The 13,352-nt window shown below is 36.1% G+C and overlaps 1 protein-coding gene across 1 annotated transcript in view; it reads right to left on the minus strand.

The window, feature by feature from the left end:
• Window positions 1–327: 327 nt before the first annotated feature.
• LOC117161646 (uncharacterized) overlaps window positions 328–13,352 on the minus strand; it is a 111,402-nt gene continuing 98,377 nt past the window's right edge. The window contains exon 8 of the mRNA XM_033343348.2: window positions 328–618. The gene's annotated coding sequence lies outside the window, so the exon portion shown is untranslated. The remainder of the gene's footprint in view (window positions 619–13,352) is intronic.

Consider the following 13,352-nt stretch of genomic DNA (forward strand, 5'->3'; position numbering starts at 1 on the left):
CTATCCTTTCAGTAACGAGCGATAAATCTTTGATAACCACTATCGACGCAACATTCCAAACAGCACCAACTTTTCTCCATTGATTTCAACATTCCATATGTTCCGTCGTTCATTATTCTCCTATATCCGATGTTCCTCGTCATCGGGACAACGAACTACAAATAATCTTAAAGACTTTTTACGCACTGTCTAGAGCGTCCATCTAAATTAGATCTGTACAATAATGGCCCACTTTATAACGGCGATATTTCTCCAGCGAAAGAAAACGATTTTAATCTTTTTTTTTTTACACGATTTTAAGTTAACTCGCGAATAATTATCGTCGAAACGATCGCCGATTTTTTCGAGGATGAGCTACTGATCAAATCGATCGACCGAAAAAGGAAATTCTATTATTAAAGGTAAAAACGATGTTTTTTTGTTTCACCGGTGTTCGTAAAGATCAGATCGATCAGGCAGATCGACGATCTATCGTTGATCCTGAGAATCGATTATCGTGACCGGTGCTTAGTCCGTGATTAATTAATCTCACCAACGACACGCGATGTTATGTTGTTGCTTCCAGCCGTGAAATTCATGTCTGACCGCCGGTGGTTGTCTTGGCGCAGTTGCGATAACCTGAAACAAATTTTACACATTTAGCACACTTTATAATTTTTAGAAATATAGAATTTATTTTTAAGCAACATTGTATATTTTTCTTTTCGTATCCTTAACACGTTGACTACCACGCGAATTTGATATATTTTGCCCTCGAAGCGGCTATAGATTGAAATATGCTACACCACAACATTTAATTCATTTGAAACAATTAATCACTTTAAAAAATTTAGTAACGTGAGTCTCTGATGACCACGATATATTGAACTTCATGGAAAAACATTTGCAAACATAGCGCCACATAGTTTATGAATATGAAAAGCAGAATGCAGTATACTATCTAAAAGAGACAAAATGAGGTTATGTCAACGACAATATCTTCTACTTTCTTGAAACAGACTTCTTATATTCACGTCGTCTAAACATTAGAATTAGAACTAGAATTCTTTGTTATGTTCATTGTCAGAAAATCTGGTATTTCTAAAATCACGGAAGGATTGTTTTAAACATTTATAATCTATAATCACGGCAATCTTAATATCTATAATGACGGCGATCTTAATATCTATAATCACGGCAATCTTAATATCTATAATCACGGCAATCTTAATATCTATAATCACGGCAATCTTAATATCTATAATCACGGCGATCTTAATATCTATAATCACGGCAATCTTAATATCTATAATCACGGTATTTACAGACGCATTGTCCATAATCAAACATTCTCTATCGTGTGTTATTCACGTTCCAAAATACGTTCAAGTAATTAAGCAACGCAAACGTTAATGGAAACATATAGATAGTCAACTATCCTATCCAAGTATACACGAGTCAAAGAGGTAGACCGGCTTTAATAATTCAGAATACGGAAGCAAAATCAATCCTGGACAAATACGTTCACGTAGAGTGGACCTTTGGACACTCACTAGTGGAACAGCGCAATAAAACCGAAATAACGTATTAACGTTGAAGATAAAAGGGTGCGGAGATGAGATTTTTTTACCGAACGTAATCCGTTTCATTTCCGTTTCAGGATTATTTGTAGGGGGATTCGCGTAACAACGTGTACCAAAAAACGAACGGAACTCTACTCGAACTCCTCTCTAGAAATACGATTCACTTCCTCTTCCCTTTTTCTTTGCTGACTATCCGTCAAACGTTCGAAGACAAATGACTTGGTCGACGAATGTTTCGTCCAAGAATGTAACAAAGAACATATAAGATTTTTGTCGATGAGGTTTATAATTTGATTGAGGTGGAAGGAATTCTTGAGTACTATTTAATCATAGTAATTATGAGTCTTTTCTTTATAATATTAATTCTAGAATTTTTTACTTGTCTTACGTTTTATTATTATATAAAATTGTGTCATAAACCTAGCATTTCTTTTAGAATCATAAATTACAAAAAACAAATCGAGATATTTCGATCACCGGATTCAATTTCATTCCGACCAATATATTTTTACTACATGAAGACACGTTCTTCAACTAAGATTTATACACTTGTCTACAAGGAACAATTCACTTAAACGTAGAGTATTTCTTTGATTCAATTAAACCCAAGTAGCTCATTATCACTTCTTCTAAATAAACATTACGACTAAATAACTATCTATAGATATTCATCACAGACACGTGTCACAGCTAAAGAATTAATTAATCGCAAGACATACACGACACAACGCTACAAACGGACAAAGATCGTCCATTCAAGACGCTCTTTATCGCCTTCAAGATCCTTTGAGAGAATTTCAAAACTATACCAACACAACTGGGAACAGAAACGCGCGTTATTACGAATTTCATACGAGTTCGTTACAAGACTCGGTTCCCGAAATACGACCAGCATCTCGGTTCAATCTTCCACGGAGATTGAAGCACCGTTGGGACATGTAACTTCGAATATGAATACATTGAGGGACGCTTGTCCGTGTTACGGACGGAACACGACGAAAATGTTGGTAACACGCATAGTACTACGTTTCTATGTAGACCAGCATGTTTCCATGCGCGCAGCTTTGTGTGTGAATTCAAATGAGAGACGTCGGTTCCCGTGTAGATGCGTGTAATGGATATTTGGCCTAGGAGAAGACATAGTTGTGCACGTGCAACGGAAATGTCGGATGAGTGCTGCTACACAATTTAAGTGTAGTTCCATTTGAACATATTAATTATTCATTTTACACGACGCTTCAACGACGCCCTTGGTTTCGATCGGATCGTCGTGTAGAATCGATTATCTAATTATATCGACTGTGATTTAGACGTTGAGACCGATTTATTGCTTTGCAGTCTGGTATACATATTCAGCTCGAAGAGTGAACGTTCGCGGATTCCGTTTCGCGTCAGGATCGTCGAATGCGTCGTTACTGATGCGGCTTGGATGAGCGATTCTGGAAATTCAATTATCAATTCAATTATGAAGCATTAAAGGACTGCTGCGGAGTTATACTAATCATGAGAGTGCGAATGTTTACGGTAACTTTTTACGGATTTTTTTACGTATGACTAAAGAAATGAAATCTATTTGCAATGAATAGAAATTTGTTTTATCATCTGGATGTTATAATAATTAATTTATAGATTCTAGAGTTAGAATTATTATCGTAAATTTATTTACAATAAGAAAATTTAAAAAACTAACTTTTCTTTATTACATAAATGGACCTGATCAGCGTAGTATACCAATCAACATTAAATTAATATCGAACCTTGAATCACGAGTACATGTTGATTACTACATAAATATCGTATGAATAAAAGTGCAGTTGAAAAAGAACATTAACAGGGGCATTGCTAGAACGTCGTGTAAAATGAATAATAATTAATATACTTAAAATACATGGGTATACATACTTGAAATAAATGGAATACACTTAAATGTTACTATCGATGAATCTCAAAAACTGTAGCAATCTCTAGTTATCGCAATATGATAACGACGAATTTCAATTCGCGAGACCCCACGACCATAAAGTTCTTAATGAACACTATACTAATAAAGCGAGGATATTGTATAGATATCAGGTTCCAGAATTGTCAGTATCAGCTTTCAGGATCCGTAGCTCTTCGTTATCGTAGGCGAAAGCTCGTCGTAATCAAAGATTCATCAGAAATCACGTGATACGTGTATTAAATTACGCGTTACTGAACGTCTTTTTAAAAAACACTATCCAGCAACGAATGTTTTCGAATACGATGACCAAATGACATTATATTAAACAGTATCGAGTTTCAAATAGATTGAATCGTACACCGCAAAAATCGATATAGCCAGCACTCTCGGCGCATCCAGTGCGCTCATTTATCACCATGTCACTATAGCGATCGCATAAATCAAACCAAAAGCGTGCACAGCTCTGGTTGCACCTTCGAATCTTCGATGCACCGGTTTTAAAACTCGAACGTGGCTCGTTCTGCCGATTCGATATGGGACAAAACCAAGAGACAAAGGGCATTGTCTTCCTAACATTCGGAAAAATGATCCAATAAAATGATGATAAATCTTGATCCTCAGCGACTCAGCGCAAAACCAGAATATTCTTCTTCGTGTAGTTACGTATTTGTTCTTGGTAAGACGATGAAAAATTGTCAAACAACTCTTGTTGATTGTGTTGAATGAGCAACTCACTGATTCACCAAGTGATAAATACGATCAAGTCACTATGGCTAAATACATTAATCACTGGTCTCTCATTCAGAATTTAGTTTAGTTAGTCATCCTGTAACTGAGGGTCATAGCGATTTTCTCTCTACCAAAGTCAGATATATAAGATGTTAATGGATATGTTAAATTTAAATTGACAATTTTGATAAATTGATACTAGAGTAGATTAGAGTTGTAGATTGTGAAAGGTTAAGAAATATATTGAGTAGTTTAAAGCGGTATGGATTTCATGTTTCTCACTCGGATCCACGATCGAATTCACGTTAAATTTCAAAAAGTGTCATTTGATTTTCAATGCGCTTGCCTATGTAGGAGCAACGCGTGTATGAATATAAAAAAAGGCGAGGAGAACTCAATTTTTCACCGTTGACAGATGAAAATTTAGTTTCTTAAAAGAAGAGATTTACAAATGGATTTTTACGAAAGAAGAAAGGATGGAGAATAGCGTTCATTTCTACAGAATCATCCTGTATACGGTGCAAGGCCAATCGACGCGTCGCATCGTTGCAGATTCTGCAAAAGCCGCCGCGTCGGCGTGCCACGATTGCAGGATTGACGAATCGAAAGCAAAACGGGAAAAACGAATAACAACGAGAGAAAATTGGAAATTCGGAGATTCGTACCGGAGGAAACCGGTGACGAGGATAAAGCGGCCTTGAACAATGGAGAGGCGTCGGTTATAACTCTTCTTGCAGTAGATTTATGACAGTTTGACGAGTGGCTGTCCAACTCGCGCAATCATGCCACTCTTACGGATTTGCCGTAAACACTTTGCGTATTTACATTCCGTGCGTGAAATGTTTTACAACTTTTTCTTATTGTTACACGTTTGTTGGATGATCCATCAAAATTTCAACAAATTTCTTTCGCAATAATATTCTACAGCATCAAATGTACAATAATGTATAATAAATGTGGGATGGTGCGATGTTAGCGAAAGACGTGTCTGATTGTTCATAAACGTTGTTAAGATATGTTAATGTTGTCAAGGAGTGTTGTGAGCGTTACCAAGGTTTGTTACAGTAATGGTAATGCTGTCAGAGTTGAATTAATCGTGATCGAGAGAAGTTCATCGTGTTGCTGTGACGTAGAAATAGTGTTAAGCGAAGTGCGATATTATATCCAATTTTGTGAGAGTGTTACAATATTGTGTTTATCATACTGTCTTTTCTGTTAATTTATAATAAACATTCCTACATAAATACGGCAGTTTAGTAGTAGGAACGATATCTGGTCAGCCAAAGGTACAGTCTTTATTAACTATATACAAGGTGTACCAGTTTTTTTCCCAGCAAAACTTATCACAATGTTCGATGGATACAAAGGAAATAGAAAAATAGAAAGAGATATTATATATCGAGAATAGAAAAATATTTTGATCTCCGATATCACTCAATTTCAGCTTATTGAACTTTTACATATAGATAACCAAAAAAAGAAATGTCCAAAAATATTGATACGTGTAGTAAATTGATACATAGAATTTGTTGGTTCTTTGAAGCAAAGCAAAACAAATTCAATGTTCTATTCCTGTCAGTTGTGTAATGATAGGAAAGCTGAATATCTAAAGCAGAGTATTAATAGGTAATGATTTCATTGATCTATTTTTTCAGCATACTGGTGTTTCTATTTACCTATTATTCACTGTTTCCCAAAATCACGTATTTCGTTTTTATACATGGTGAAGAAATAGTTTAATCGCTCCGTGAAGAATCCGCTGTAGCACATGGTAAACTCGGTAAAAATACACGGTTTTTAATATGACAGCTGAAAGGCTATGTCGTTCTAGAATTTCACCAGGCTTGTCAAGTTTTCATCTCACCAAATTGTTACGAATTGTTATGAATTCAACTCTTTAATTGAGTTTGGCGATCGATATCGCCAATATAGTCCCGTTCCTTTTTACCTCGTCAAAATGAACAATTTTTACGTAGAGCGAAGGCAAAGCTTAAAAATATTGTGTCTACGTTGAAAAAGGTTATGTGTATAAGAGAGTCGAAATTGGGTTGGAGATTCGGTAAAATTAGAACACCCAATATATATCTACTTTTGTTGAGATTACAAGGATTCAAGAAAAAAATATGCAATACAAAAATATCGCTTAAGGTAGAAAATATAATGATTTACATGATTACGTTATATAATGATTTACATTTCTATAAATCATGTTAGATGATCTTTGATGATCTCCTAAACGTAATTTCAAGTAAGTACATAGTGTCCTAATTAATATCAAGACGAGTTCAACGATCGAATGTCTTATGAAATAAAATGGGTGATCATCGATATTTCACCCATCTCACCAATTTCGATGGTTTTTGAATATGTAGTAAAAATCAATATTTTGAACAATCTTTTTTTTATACACATAACCTCCGCATGGTCTGAGTTTCTAGGATATTCGTAAAAATTGTTGATGTCAACTAACTCAAACATAAGAAGATATACTACTAATATGTCTATCTGTGAAGTCACAAATATAGCTGACATGTTTGTCGCCCCACCCAATCTCCGTTTATACATATTTGAACTACGAACAAAAAATAAGAATTAGGTTTGGATTAGGTGTTATATTATCGGGCCGCCTTACGGCAATCAGACTGACATGGATGCAAAAATATAGGCAGAATTTGCTGTGGTAGTACCGACGATTCGTTGGGAATATCTCGGAAACTAAGGCCGAGCGGCGATTTCATATATAGGAAAAATTTGTTCTAAACGTTGACCTGTACGACATATTTAAAAATCATCGAAATCGGTGACGTGGACGAGATATCGATATTTACCATTATTGCATTGTGTGAAACATGAAAGCTAACGTCTATCCTGGTAAAAATTAAGAAGATAGTCAAACTTTACCAATAATCAGAACATTGATTAAAGAGGATGATAGATTGTTCAATGAGTGATTGGATGCGTTGGAACGATTATTCTAATAATATTTAAAATTATGCATATAATATATTCTAGTTATATCGCGATATTATGTATGTAGCAATATCGTAAATATCAGACCTGTAAGTATGAAACCGGAATTTGCCTATAGAGGCCCTAGCTGATAATGTAGTTATCACTAAACTGCGTCATTGATGCCAATAGTCTTTGTGACATCTCACAAACATTTTCGACTCAGAACAATACAAGTTTCATAGTTTGTAATAGCGTTGAACATGTCAACATGATTTGCGGACAGCATTGATTTTCTGTTACCATTTGAAGAAAACTGCTGCAGAATCGTATCGAATGCTAGTCGAAGCTTACGGTGAGCATGCTCTTGGTAAATCACAGTGCTTTGAATGGTTTAAAAAATGCAGAAGAGGCAATTTTGACGCGAGGAACGAAGAACGTGGAAGACCACCGAAAAAGTTTCAAGACAGCGAATTGCAAGCATCGTTGGATGAGGATGACGCTCAAACGCAACAACAACTCGCTGATCGATTAATGGTGACACGAGAAGCCGTCTCCATACGTTTGAAAGCCATGGGAAAGATCCAGAAGGTGGGAAAATGGGTTCCACGTGAACCGAATGAAAGACAGCAGGAAAACCGAAAAACCACTTGCGAAATGCTGCTCGCCAGATACAAAAGAAAGTCGTTTCTCCACCGAATTGTGACTGGCGATGAAAAGTGGATATATTTTGAGAATCCTAAGCGTAAAAGATCATGGGTAGCTCCAGGCGAACCACCGACATCGACTACAAGACCAAATCGCTATGGACGGAAGACGATGCTCTGTGTTTGGTGGGATCAGAAGGGTGTGATCTATTATGAGCTGTTAAAACCTGGCGAAACCGTTAATACTGAGCGCTACCGACAACAAATGATCGATTTGAATCAAGCTTTGCGTGAAAAACGACCAGAATATCAAAAAAGGCAAGACAAAGTAATTTTGCTTCGTGATAATGCATCATCACATACAGCGAAACCGGTCAAGGAAACGATCGAAGCGTTCGGTTGGGAAATACTTTCGCACGCGGCTTACTCACCAGACTTGACTCCATCCGATTACTATTTATTTGCATCGATGGGACACGCACTTTCTGACCAGCACTTCGCTTCTTACGAAAATGTACGAAAATGGCTCGATGACTGGTTTGCCTCAAAAGAGCGACAGTTTTTTTGGCGTGGCATCCACCAATTGCCAGACAAGTGGAAAAATGTATAGCTAGCGATGGGCAATACTTCGAATAAGATATTTTTAATCATTTTCATACAATAAACGTGTATCTTCTATACAAAAATTCCGGTTTCATGTTTACGTGTCTGGTAAAGAACTTTTCCTTTGAACGAAAATTCTCTATTTCTCATTATTATAATTACAACGATAATAATAAATAAACACCTATAATAAAAGAAATGAAATATTTGCTCTTGAAATTTTTAGTCTATGCTGCGTCTCTATGTTGAAGGACTCTACAAATTGCATGGGAATATCCAACCACGCGGCTATGTTTTGTTTATACTTTCGTTTTGGAACGTGATAAATCGGTCGGAGAGGAAGATACGCGGCCGGGCAACGCAGTTACAGAATTAATGAGTCCGATGAATGCGCTTGTTGTTCCATCGATTCTCCATTTGCGGTCACTTTTTTGGACATCAGCCAGCGATCGAGCACTGGAACGGTTGGCGGCGTGGAAAAAGGAGACCGACACGTTCGAACGCGTGTGAAAAACAGCGCGGTTCTGTTCGTTAAGCCGACCAATCCGTTTATCCATGCCTTTCGTCAAATTAATCGCGATCCTAGCTTCGCGATTAATTACCCCCACAATAGCATCACAACCGATACCAGAAGGTGTGATAACTGTGATGTAGAATTCGGCTGAATCGACTGTTGTATAAATCTCTACACAACGTTTTGTGTACGGGAATTCGAATCTGTTTGTACTTCAACGTTAACACATTCACGATTGATTATTTGAAGAAAATTCTAATGTAGAAAGAGATTTTGCAAATAAGCGAAGAACAACAATTTGAAAAGCTTGCTTTCGAATATGTTATAATTTATACAACAATTTGAAAAGCTTGCTTTCAAATATGTTATACTTTATATAGTTTATACATAATTACTAATTCGAGTAAATGTAAGAAATGTTCTTTTCCTTAGAATTAATATTAATAAAAACATCATTGAAAAAACAAACAAGTTTCGTTTGTCAAATTTGTATAACATGTAGCAACCTCCTGACAGATGTCTCACGTATTCACTTTGTCTTCTCACTTTCTCAATTCACTCGTCTCTCACCAGAAATAGATTTATTTCCAATTGATTTTATGATTTCGTTATATCGTTTTATCGTATTTTGACGATTTTTATTTATAAATTACGTTCATTATTGCATAGATAAAAAATACGTACTACGATATAGTTAGAATACCAATATGTTGATTATCTTTAATACAAAGAAATTATTAACCGATACGAGTTTGCAACTAAGTGACTAGCTCCTGCATTTCGATATCCGATATTTGTTCCATTATTTGTTCCTTTTAACCCCCCGCAAACGGTGGGGTAAAGGTCCAAGGAGAACAACAATTCACGGTAGCAGCCATTAAAAGAGAAGCACGATGAACGAAGCAAGCGTGGAAACGGCACGGTTCGATCGTTATTTCGCGATAGTAAAACAGTGGCTCGTTATCCTGACTTCGTTCGTCATTCGGGCGTTACTGGCAAAGCGGCTTGTCAGCTGCACGAATGGTTACCGAAGAATGGATAATGAAACTTCGATCAAACGGGAACTAATTTCTATTATTTGCGTCGAAACGCTTTCGAGAGTTTCGAAGTAACGAACGATCCTGTCCGTCTCTTTATATCGTAGCAATAGAGAGTAGAGAGAGTAGAGAGAGAGTAGAGAGAGTGGAGTAGAGAGTAGAGAGTAGAGAGTAGAGAGTAGAGAGTAAAGAGTGGAGAGTAAAGAGTGGAGAGTAAAGAGTGGAGAGTAAAGAGTAGAGAGTAGAGAGTAGAGAGTAGAGAGTAGAGAGTAGAGAGTAGAGAGTAGAGAGAACGGAGTAGAGAGCACAGAGAGTGGAGTAGAGAGTAGAGAGAGTGGAGTAGAGAGTAGAGAGAGTAGAGAGTAGAGAGAGTAGAGAGTAGAGAGAGTGGAGTAGAGAGTAGAGAGAGTAGAGAGTAGAGAGAGTAGAGAGTAGAGAGAGAGAGAGAGAATGTAATTCCCTGAAAAGAATAACGGAGAAAGGGACGCTTTAATCCCCTGAAAGTTCTCGTCCCGCCATAACTTCGTTTACCCTCTCGTTTAGCGCATCCTGGTTCGTCCCTGTTGATGAGCAAAAATACTGTCACGGAAAACATTCTAATTTCTCGTTATATATTTTTAGACGTGCGACTAGAGAAGCAAGTTCCCTTCAAAGACACGTAATTTCCCATTCCAGTGTTGTGCTAAACCTACCGACTGAATAGTAACACGTGCTTGTTCTTTCTGAAGAAAAAAAGAGAAAAAATAGAGAGAAAGCAGAGCACGAGGTTGTAGTTTAATTAAGTTTAAGCACTTAGGAAAGCGCTGTAAATTTCGTGTCTGTTGAATTAAAGACGTCTCGGCGTAGACAATGGCGAGGAAGCAATTTATTGTACAGTGGGAGAAAAACTGTATGATCTAAGAGATTTGGTGAAAACATTTACGACACAAGGAATTTCGTGACTTTAAAGATAAAGTTTCTAAAAGAGACTATTCTCCTTTTGGTTTGGAAAGATTTAAATGTCATATGCTCTTTGTGATAGGCAGCCATTGTTTTAGAACGAAATTCACACAATATTCGAAGAGAATATATTTTTATGAGACGGAATTTTGATGGAATCTTGATGGAATGAAATGAGAAAAGACAAAAAGAAGCAGAAATAAGAAAAGGAATGCGTCCTTCGTTAGTTACATAAATATGATGTCTTTGATCCATTTCTTGTACGTCTTTTCTCAACTGTTATCTAAAAGTAAATCTTTTTATCACAAAATAATAAAAATAAATATCACAATAGCTAGAATAAATACTAATAAAAGATCAATCTATCAATCATGTAGGAATTTTTCTCTGTTATTTGCTCTGTTGATGTAATGATAGAACCATTCGTAGTAACGATGCTCTAATTATTGTCAGCTAATTCTAATTATGTCCAAAGTTGAGTATAAATTCAGACGACGATTAAAGCAGAGACTGAAAACTCGACTCGAAAGTTGGACACTGGCTTTTAACGTGGTTATAAAACGGTTATAAGACGAGAAAGGAACGACGGTGAATGGCAGCGTACATTAGCTGTAACCCCGTTTTCTACAGACGATTCCTCACACTCGCGATAAAGGGCGCGGAATGGATCTGTCAATTAGCGTGAGGCGAAGTGCCAATTACCCCCTGGAAAAGTGTGCAAAGCGGATTCCTCATTAAATTCTGTGGTTGGCTTTCTTTGGTATGCTGTCTACTGCATCGAGAAAGATCGAGAGCTTCACGACTCGTAAAGAAACGTGAGTGTCTGCGGAAACGTGGAATTTTTTGAAGCACGATATGAGGACATTGCACATATTTTATATTTATACTATTCAGAATAGAACATTGAAACTGCAGTTAAAGTATATACATTTTGTTACAATTACAACTTGTCTTTATTAAATAAGAATTATAAGTGTCACGAGTAAAATTCGATGTTACGAGGCAAGAGTTAAATAAAGTTTTTTTTTTTAAGTAGAGCTCGAAGGATCAACGATTTTTAAAGATTGATGGCAAACCTTGAAAATTTATTGATTTTGTTTTAAACTCGGTTCGTGCGAGATAACGCAATCCGTTTCGCAATTGGATTAAACGATGAATCACAGCTATTAAACTGTTTACATTACGGATCACCGTTCTTCCATATTCCTTCGTTCCTGTTCCAACCGCGCGATAATGCGAAGAGAAAATATTAAGCCGGAATACGTTTCTTAATCTTGTTAGTTACGGCTTTGTTAATCGGACTACAATCGCGCTAGTTCACAAACATTAAGAAGAACCTACGCAACAGAATGTTCTAAATCTCTATTTCCTGACATTTTAATCTACATATTCTTTTGAAATATGTATTATGTACTATGCACACGAAAGGAAATATAACAAAGGTTCCTTGTTTCTCTCAAAAACAGGACACAAGACACAGTAAGATGCAATAAGATGCAAGAATCAAAGAAATATTGCGTACTTTAAATTTCGAGCACTTACAAAGTGAAATAAAAATTTCTTCTTCGTTACTTGAGCCCTACAAAACTTTTTGGGTCACCCGTCACTCAATCGTGTTGTTTCATCTTTCAAAATTTTCAAAGTTTATAATTGAGAATTAAAAAAGACAGTAAGATGCAATAAAATGCAAGAAACAAAGAAATATTACGTACTTTAAATTTCGAGCACCTACAAAGTGAAATAAAAATTTCTTCTTCGTTACTTGAACCCTATAACATTTTTTGGATCACCCGTCACTCAATCGTGTTGTTTCATCTTTCAAAATTTTCAAAGTTTATAATTGAGAAATAAAAAAGACACGGTAAGATGCAATAAGATGCAAGAAACAAAGAAATATTACGTACTTTAAATTTCGAGCACCTACAAAGTGAAATAAAAATTTCTTCTTCGTTACTTGAACCCTATAACATTTCTTGGATCACCCTTCACTAAATCGTGTTGTTTCATCTTTCAAAATTTTCAAAGTTTATGATTGAGAAATAAAAAAGACACGGTAAGATGCAATAAGACGCAAGAAACAAAGAAATATTGCGTACTTTAAATTTCGAGCACCTACAAAGTGAAATAAAAATTTCTTCTTCGTTACTTGAGCCCTATAACATTTTTTGAATCGCCCTTCACTAAATCGTGTTGTTTCATCTTTCAAAATTTTCAAAGTTTATAATTGAGAAATAAAAAAGACACGGTAAGATGCAATAAGATGCAAGAAACAAAGAAATATTACGTACTTTAAATTTCGAGCACCTACAAAGTGAAATAAAAATTTCTTCTTCGTTACTTGAACCCTACAACACTTTTTGGATCACCCTTCGCTCACATAAAAAGAAGATTAAAAAGGAAACACCCAACAGATCTCACAAAGGACATAAC

Source organism: Bombus vancouverensis, chromosome 7 (assembly GCF_051014615.1).
Source record: "Bombus vancouverensis nearcticus chromosome 7, iyBomVanc1_principal, whole genome shotgun sequence".
In the NCBI taxonomy this organism is placed as follows: Eukaryota; Metazoa; Arthropoda; class Insecta; order Hymenoptera; family Apidae; genus Bombus; species Bombus vancouverensis.